Source organism: Rutidosis leptorrhynchoides, chromosome 4 (genome assembly GCF_046630445.1).
Source record: "Rutidosis leptorrhynchoides isolate AG116_Rl617_1_P2 chromosome 4, CSIRO_AGI_Rlap_v1, whole genome shotgun sequence".
NCBI lineage: Eukaryota > Viridiplantae > Streptophyta > Magnoliopsida > Asterales > Asteraceae > Rutidosis > Rutidosis leptorrhynchoides.
Window position 1 is genome coordinate 540177881 of NC_092336.1, and position 10045 is coordinate 540187925.

The window sequence follows — 10045 nt, forward strand, 5'->3', positions numbered from 1 at the left end:
TTTGATAATCTACGTAAAGCTTTTTAAACCTTTATTGATGAAATAAAGGTTATGGTTTGTTTTAAAATGAATGCAGTCTTTGAAAAACGTCTCATATAGAGGTCAAAACCTCGCAACGAAATCAATTAATATGGAACGTTTTTAATCAATAAGAACGGGACATTTCAGTAACGACCCTGGATTTTCCGACTTATATTATTAATATTTATTATTAATGCTTGCGTTTTAATAAATGTATTCTTATACATTTTACTTGTTACCGTAATTGACTTTCCATGTCCCGACTTGTTTTTTCGACACGTGCTTTTCTCGAATAATATTTCGAATATTATTTACGTTCATGATTAATTATTATTAATCATTTTTAATTAACTAATGTAAGTAGATAATTACTTGGGCCTTTACTAAATTGTTGCTTACTTATACTTGGGCTTATATTATTGGACTTGGAAGCCCACCCTACATTACTTAATGGACTACTAGTAAGCCCACTATTATGCTAATGATTCCTTAAGGTTAAACATGGATTAATTAGTTAAATGGGGAGACAAAAATGTTTCAAGCATGCATGACCATCTTCCCATGCATTTAACTTTATACTTCTTCCTAGCATACATCACCCTCCCATACATGAAAGCATCAAGTTGACTACCCCCTTTTGGCCTCCAAACTTTCGGCATTGGGCAAGGGAGGAGTGAGCTCCATTTTTCTTTTTTTGTTACTTATTTGCTAGTTTGAACTCATTCCACACACACCTCATTCTTACACTACTTTCACTCTTTCTTTTTCTCTCTAAATTGTAAGTAACAAACTTTATTTTTCTTCTTCTTTTTCCTTTAAAAATCACCAAGTATCATCATCAATTTACTTATTACTTGTTTGTTTTTGTTGTTCAAGATCAAACTTTATAGTTTGTATCTTCATGAATCTTGTTTCTTTCATCCTTAGTTTGATGAGAAGTCAAGAACAAGAATCTAAGCTTGTTAGCTTATGGTTCTACAGCTAAAGTATTATAAAGATCTAAAGTTAATAAGCTTTAAGATCTTACTTGTGTTCATGTTTTGTAAACTTAAGGTTTATTTTCTTAAAGATCCAAGCTTTGGCTTGAATCTTCTTAAGTATGAAACAAACATGAACTTGTTACTTGTAACTTTAATTGATTACTTTATTTTTTGTTTTAATTTCATGATTGTATAATATTGGTCAAGTTTTACTAGTTAAACTTGATCTCATTTTTCTTGAAACTAAAGTTCAAACTTTGTAAGTTCAAGAACATGGAAATTTAACTTTCTAGTTATAACTTCATACACTTATGTTGGATATAAGTTTCTATAGCTTATGGTCTTCCAATTTTGGCTAAAACAAAAGCTTATATAAACATTCTACAAGATTAAAATCTAAGTTTCATAACTTATGGTTTAATTAAAGTAAAGATCCAAGTTCCATAACTTAGGGTTTAACTTAAGTACACTAGATCTAGACTTTCTAGTCTAGGATTTTCAAGATCTAACTAAGATCTAAGTTCTACAACTTAAGATCTTGTTTATTTAGTTTTCTTTCAAGTTTATAGCTTAATATTATTATTAGAACTCATGTATGTTTCGGATCTAAGATCTTGATGTAACTTTGGTTCATCAACCTACTTACAACCCTTAAATGAGTTGTGCTACATATCTTAGACATACACTAGTGTCATTATGGTTAAAACTTGGTTAAGATGATGCAAACACATTAACGAGTTGTACACTTGAAGCTACAAGCATCAAGGATGAGAACCGTGATGAACATCAAGTACCAAGAAACCACCGGAGCACTTTGCTTACTATTTTTGGGATCTAATCAGTAACCTGGGCTACTGTAAAAGTTAATTTCCAGAATTTTCAGTTCGAGTAGATGACTTTTCGTTTAGGACTCGTCTTAATCCGATTTACGGTTTAGGATTTATAGCCTTCCGAAAGTCACTACACCTTTGTAACATTATGCTGAAATTTCTGACCTACTAGCACTTACACCGTCGCCACGGTCAAACGAAAATGAGTTTGGTTCTGAAAATTGGCCAGTGGTTAAAGGACTCATATACGGAGCCATGGCCACTGGTCTTACCTCATTTCAGCTTGTATAGAGCTCGTAGCAGCTGAACGAAGTCAGCCTTTGTTTCGATCTCTATTCTTGATTGAAAACTTACTTTACTTTTTTACTTATGTTGTTGATGATGATGATGATACTTAAGACCTAATTTACATACTTTTAAACCTTTAGGAACGAATTACTGACTTAGTAACTTTTGACTTAGGTTGAGGACCTTTCGCACCAACTACTTGCTTACTTATCTCGTATCGACTTTACTACTTCTCACTCTGAGTTATAGCATCCCTTTTTACTTTAACTATTTTGAAAACTGAGAATACATGCGCGTTTTACATTTTACATACTAGGCACGCGTACTTAAACTTTATATATGTGTGGGTTATACAACGGCATAAACTTTCCCCTTAGCTCGGTAACGTTTTGTCATTGGTCTTTGAACCGGTGAACGCGAATCTTAGATATGGATCCATAGGGATTGACATCCCCACTCGGGCTAGTAGTGCTAGCATTTAACGGGTGTTTAATACTTCGTAAACTTACGCACTCGCCAAGTGTACTTATAGGGGGTGATATTACGTTAAGTTAATTACCAAGTGCCCACGGTTGAACATATACTTTTCATACTGTTTTGAAATACTGAAATCTTGTGGCCTACCTTACATTACTGTTATACTTAAACTATAGCTCACCAACATTCGTGTTGACGTTTTTAAGCATGTTTTCTCAGGTGCTTAGACGTTTGATGCTTCCGCTGTAATTGTCTTGCTGTGTAGACTCCCGCTGCTTTTGTTAGAGATGTCTCTGCATGAAACGTTTACCTTGCATTAACAAACTATGTTACTTTTGAAACAATGAATTTGTAATGACCTTCGGGTCTCGTACTTATGTTAATTGCTTCTGTTCATAGAAGCATACTTTTGTTTGTAAAACTTATGACGTTGGTTATGACGTCACCCTTTCTTATGAATGCAAACTTATTTTAAAACAGCATATAGTGTTTGACCTTGTAATGATCCTGTTGTTGATGATTCGTACACGTTAATTTTGTACGGGGTGTCACATTTGGTATCAGAGCATTGGTTGTAGGGAATTAGGTTGCATTAGTGAGTCTAGACTGGACCGAGTAGGATTCACTAATAGGACTAATCTACAACTTGCTAGTTTACTTGTTTCTGCGTAACTTTCTGCATGCTGATGCTTACTTTTACTGCTATATGTCGTATACTGCTACTTGTTTTCACTACTGCATGCTACTATCTGCTTTCGATTGCATGATACTTCTGTAGGGTTTGTTATTATTGCCATGCTATTTACTGCTATAGATGATCTAGACTGTCGTAGTTACTCTGCCTAATACGTGCTTGCTATATGACTTACTGACATGGAAAAAGTTATTTTTCCTTGTTCAGATGTCGGATATCCTACCCATCATCATTGACTTGGACAGCGACTCAGATTCACCTGCCGCCTCGCCTGCTACTGCTGCCGACTCACAGATCCCGTCATCGCTACCCTCCAGTGACTCTGGCAATTCATCCTCTGGGGACAATAGCCACGCACCTGACCTGGTGATCATCTCAGACGGAGACGGGGACCCAGAGGAGATTCCATCTCCACCTAGCCCAGGACCTCCGGAGCCACAGCGCCATTCCGGTGGTGCTGTGATTCCTGGGGAAAATGGGGACGGTCCTTTCCGTAATGAGCATGGACATTGGGCTAGACCCCTTCCTGATGGATGTGTCGTGCAGATCCCGCCTGGCAGAAACCGACTTATGACTACCGGTCAGGCACATCCACCTTCAGATGATTCAGACGATTCATCATCCGACGACTCCAGCGAGGAGGATTCTGACGAGGATTTCGACGAGTACCCTGAGGAGACGCCCGTGCAGCCGCCCTCTACCCCGCTAAAGAAGCGGTATCGTTTCGATGGTACTGTTATTCCAGGGGTTAACGGAGGTAGACCGTTCGTGGACGCACGCGGACAGTTGGTTAGGGTTAGCGCCCGTAAGCGGGTTGTGCCTTACCCTGCCGATCCATTCGTGCGTAAGGCTTCCCGTTACGCACCATCTACTTCTGGTGCTGGACCGTCTGTGTGACAACCCGGAAATTTCTGACCAAATTTAAACTTTATCTTTAAATGATTTAATGTTTTCGACACGATAAGAAAAGTCTGTAATGTTGAGTCTCAAGTTTTGGAACTATATTCATGTAATCAATTATTCTTTGATTGTTCTCGAAGATTCACGAACAATATATATAACTTAATGTGCATATATATATATATATATATATATATATATATATATATATATATATATATATATATATATATATATATATATATATATATATATATGATTTCAAGTTATTTAGTAAACGATAGTAACATTCGATTATTGATTCGATTGATATTTAGATAAGTTAACTAAAACGTTTAAGATGAACCAGTAAAACACTAATTTGCTACAGTATTTTCGAATTGCTACAGTACCCGAAAAGCTACAGTGTTTTCGAAAATCACTATTGGCTACAGTAAAAAAACTTTGCTACGGTAACTTTGCTATAGTAAAACACTATTTTAAAAAGAAAATGTATATATGTATATGTATATACTACGAGACGATGATTTGTAGAAGCAAATGACCAAAACACTTAATTGATTAAAGCTACACTTCGAGTGACATAGTTATGGATAATTTAAGTCTATATTTTGACAAAGGTACGAGTCATGAAACGAAAAATGCAAGTTTTCTCAGCGTACGAAAGGACGATCGAAAAACCGGAACCGGGACATAAGTCGAGTGATGACGTACGACTTATCGGAACAACAATTACAAATTAACTATGCACGAGAATATAATATAATATATAATTAATTAATATATATTATTATATTATATAATATATTAATATTAATATATTGACGAACTAAATTACAAAACAAATATGAGCTGGCAGGAGTAGCCATGCGATCGTATGGCATATAGGCACAGAGCCCATGCGATCGTATGGGGTCTGGATTCAGAAAACACTATAAAGCTCGATCAGTTTGTGTTCAAATTCATTCATCTATCTCTCTGATCTTCACACATACTCCGTAATATTTATTTTTTTATTTAAAGATTATTATTATTATCATTATTATTATTATTATTATTATTATTATTATTATTATTATTATTATTATTATTATTATTATTATTATTAAAGATTAATATTATTATTATTAATCTTATTATTATTAGTATTTATATATCGTTATTATTAGTATTATACATAAAATACTACGACGAGGTCTTGAGAGTGTTACTTTCAAAACTGGTTTTCGAGCGGGATAGAGCTAAGGAAATTATGGGTTATAACTATGGAGGTTATGGTTAATATTCGTGGGTATTGTTTGCAAGTCAAACCTAGTGTTTATCATCTCTGTTGCTTCTGCGTACTTTCCTGCAATATTGAATCACAATATTGATACGTGAGCGTTCATATCTTATCTTTTATATATTAATTGTGTATCCATGTCTAGTGCTCGAGTATATATGTTTATGCATGCTTGTATACTAAATTTCGTCGTTAAACAGTTTATGATGAATCACGAATTAAATACATATATTACTAATAAAAGGTATATGATATGCATATTTTTATAAAGCTGGCGAAAAATCAATAACTTTTCATTTAGAAATCGCGTAATTTTGATGAACGAATTAAAAGATATGGTCAACTGAATTATGATTGACGTCAATTGGAATTGCGTTTGAATCTGCAAATAATATTTAAACAACTTGTATGTAAGATTGATAAATTAGATTTTTGAATATTACCAGCCGAGTAAATGAATCTTTATATATGGCACGTCTCGTTTTGTTGAACTATTGTCAAAATTGACCTTTTGAAACGACTTTGGATAACTTTTGTATATTGATCTTGAGCATTAGGATTGTGATACACTATGACTTGACCTAGCTTGATAGACAATTATTGACCAACATATGTTCTCTAGGTTAAGATCTACGATTATTTGGTATTCCAAGTTTCGGTCACATTTCGGTGAAGGACTTTATGTGCTGCTAAGGTGAGTTTCATTTGCTCCCTTTTTAATTGCTTTTACAATCTATATTTTTGGGCTGAGAATACATGCACTTTATTTTAAACGTAATGGATACAAGTACATACTAAATTCTACACTGAGTTTGAACCGAAAATCCCTTAGCTTTGGTAACTAGTAACTGCCAGTTATAAGAACTGGTGGGCGCGAGTAGTTGTATATGGATCCATAGGGCTTGACATCCCCGTCTGTTCCAGGTATAGAAACTCTAGCCTGAACTATAAAACAGACGTATGCTTTTTGAGTTAGTACACGTTGGTTTGCGTGTATTGTACATGTTGGTTGCATGTATATTAAAACAGGGGTACTTATTATATATACGTTAAAGTTTAGTTACCAGGGTGCTCAATCTTGTAGAATATTTTGATAAACGTTTCTGGTTGAAACAACTGAAATCTTGTGATCCACCTTTATATACAGATTATGCGAAACATTAAAACTATGAACTCACCAACCTTTGTGTTGACACTTGTTAGCATGTTTATTCTCAGGTTCCCTAGAAGTCTTCTGCTGTTTGCTTATATGTTAGACAAGCTTTGTTCATGGAGTCATACATGCTTTATTCAAGAAAATGTTGCATTTACAAAACCATCATCATGTATCTATTTTGACTGCATTGTCAACGGATGTATTATTGTAAACTATTATTTACGGTGATTGTCTATATGTAGAAATCATCAGATGTCGAAAAACTTGGATTTAAATATTCATTTATGGTATACCTTTTCAAAAGAATGCAATGTTTATAAAACGTATCATATAGAGGTCAAATATCTCGTAATGAAATCGATGAATGATGTATTCGTTCATATGGATTTGGAGCGATCGTCACAGTTAGTATCAGAGCATTGGTCCTAGCGAACCAGGTCTTGCATGAGTGTGTCTAACTGATAGTTGTTAAGATGCATTAGTAAGTCTGGACTTCGACCGTGTCTGCATGTGATGATGTAGCGCGAGGGTACGAAATAGTATTATTTTTTTACTAGGAAATACTACAAAATATGACACAAGTTTTATTAATTTACGGATGGGATATACCTAAACCTTGCTACAACACTATAGGCAGTGTACCTAATCGTAGAGTAGTGTAGTTTTTAGTAAGTCCGGTTCGTTCCACAGGGAGCTGGTGAAGTTAACGCTATATTATTAAGTTTATTTGTAAAAATATATATATAAATAAGTAGTAGTATTATTATAAAATGGGGGTTTTACCGTTTAATGACCGGTTTGTCGATTTTAAGCGTAAAAATAAATGACAAAAATTAAAGTGCGTAAAATAAATTGCGATAAATAAAATGACAGAAAATAAAATTGCGAGTAATAAAATGACAGTAAATAAAGATACGATGAGAAATATAATAAAAGAATTATGCTTATTTAAACTTCCGTAATCATGATGTTTGACGTGTTGATTTTAATTTATTACCATGGGTTAATTGTCCTTTGTCCTGGTTTATTTGATACGTCTATCTGGTTTTTGTCCATAATAGTCCATCGGTCATAAATATAAAGTGCGAGTATCCTCGTCAAATTACCCTTATACCCGAAGTCAAATATTCCAACTGATTAAGGATTTAAACTGTGACGCAGTTATCACTTCTGTCAACAATTACACCAGTTATCACTGTATGTAATCCACCCCTGTTTTAATTAGTTTATGAATATTAATTCATCCACTTGATCAGAATGAATAATCAATTACCCAACCCAATTGATTAATTAAATGATTATAACAGATTCCATATGAACATCACTAAATAGGACAACCATAATCATTATTAATTATTAGGTTAATTAATTTGAAGATAGGTTCGACAGACTCCAATGAGTTGTCACTCAATTAGACAATACCCCCCATCTATTAATAGCCCATAGTTCAATTTCCACAAGTGTCGTTCTTTTGTTCAAACCCCAATTATGGTACAAAGCCCAATTACCCAATTTTAGTAATTAGCCCAACATCATGATTACTTCATTTTAAATAAGCATAATAATAACTTAACTACGAGACATTAATGTAAAAAGGTTGAACATAACTTACAATGATTAAAAATAGCGTAGCGTTACACGGACAGAATTTCGACTTACACACTCAAACGATCTCTATCATAAATCTTATTATTATCATAATTTAAACTTAAAATTAAGATTATTGTTATATCTTATTACATTAACATTATGATAGAGATTTTTAGATATTGATATTGATAATAGATATTGGATCGGTAGAAAGATGATAGAAAAAAAAAATGATCGAAAAAGGTTCTCCTCAATTGAAATTACATAGATCGTTATATAGCGAAATTAGAAATTGAATTTTCATTTACGACCCCTGAACTATGCTCAATTAACAACTTTTTATTATTTAATATTATTCTTATTATGAATTATTTAAATATTATATTTTATTCTTGTGCATAGTTGACTCGTAATTTTTACACCGTTGCGTCGAGCGCTGAAAGTTGGTTCATGCCCCGGTTCCGGATTTTCGAACGTCCTTTCGTACAATTTTATATCGTGTACTTTGCGTTTTGTAACTTGTACTCTTGTCATTTTTAGACGTTCTTCATCAATAATTTGAACCTTCTTGATTGTATCTTGTACTTTTTAGCTTTTTGGACCTTTGCGTCTTCAAATCTTCGTTTTTGCCTTTTGTCTTCGCACTTATTTAAAATAAACGAATATTACTCGAAAATGGAACAATTGCAACTAAAATCTTGTCTTTCTTGGGGGATTTTGCTATGAAATATATGTTCCTTTTTAGCCTTATCAATATCCCCACACTTGAGCGTTGCTTGTCCTCAAGCAATACAGTCTTGAAATAATATAATACATTACACGAATCACTTCTTTATTCTTCACACTTTGTACATCAGTGATTTTGATAGAGCGGTATAAACAATGATATTAACAATAGAACCATGGTTAAAGGTGGGTGTGTCATCCACAGTTGCCTTGGGTTTAGGTCAACGACACTTGCAATCAAATAGCCGATTTACTTTCGGTTTTCAAAGCAAAGTGCACATTTGAAAGGCGGTTTACAGTCCCACATGACTATAAAAATGTAGATCCTTTAGGAAATTGGATCTTTATAAAAACATTTGATCTTTTAAAAATTCAAGCTAGATTTTACCCTAGACAAGTTTTCTGATTTGACCCACCATCGGTGTTGCAAAATATATTTGTGGATCAATATTTTGGCTAAAAACATTTAGGTTCGTGTAATCCACTGCTATCCCGGTATCGGAAAGCACACATCCAGTTTACTTGTTCCGTATATTACCTTTCGGCAAACTACCGTCCGGTTGTAAAGGAAAGCGATGAACAAGAAACTGTTAAGGCAATGTCCCGTGACATGCAGATGATTATGGTCTTTTTAACGTATCGGATGCTAGAACTATCCTTGGTAGGAGCGATAGTAAAGATCATCCTATAATTTTTCGGTCTGGCACAAGGTCCTGTCTCCGACCATGCTATGCAACCACCGTTCTTACGGTTGACACCCGATTTGGTTCAGGTGACCTAATGAATTCCAGGTGAATTCCTAGGATTTTACGTTCAATGGTAATGAACGCATTGAAAATGGGTTTTCAGAAAACAAATCGATTTGTATTTTTGATCAAAATATTTTCTCGTTCAAGCTCGAGTTTAGATATCATTGAATTCCATGAGTTTGAATTCTCAATCTTTAAGGTCAATCTCTAGGATTGAGTAATATCAGTCTTAAAAGCTGATTTTTAATCTTTAAGGAGATTATCCTTTCTGGGGATCTGATTCATTAGTCTTATCAAGCTAATTTGCACGGTGCCTCCCCATTGTACGAGATAAATCCTTCTCATGGTTAGG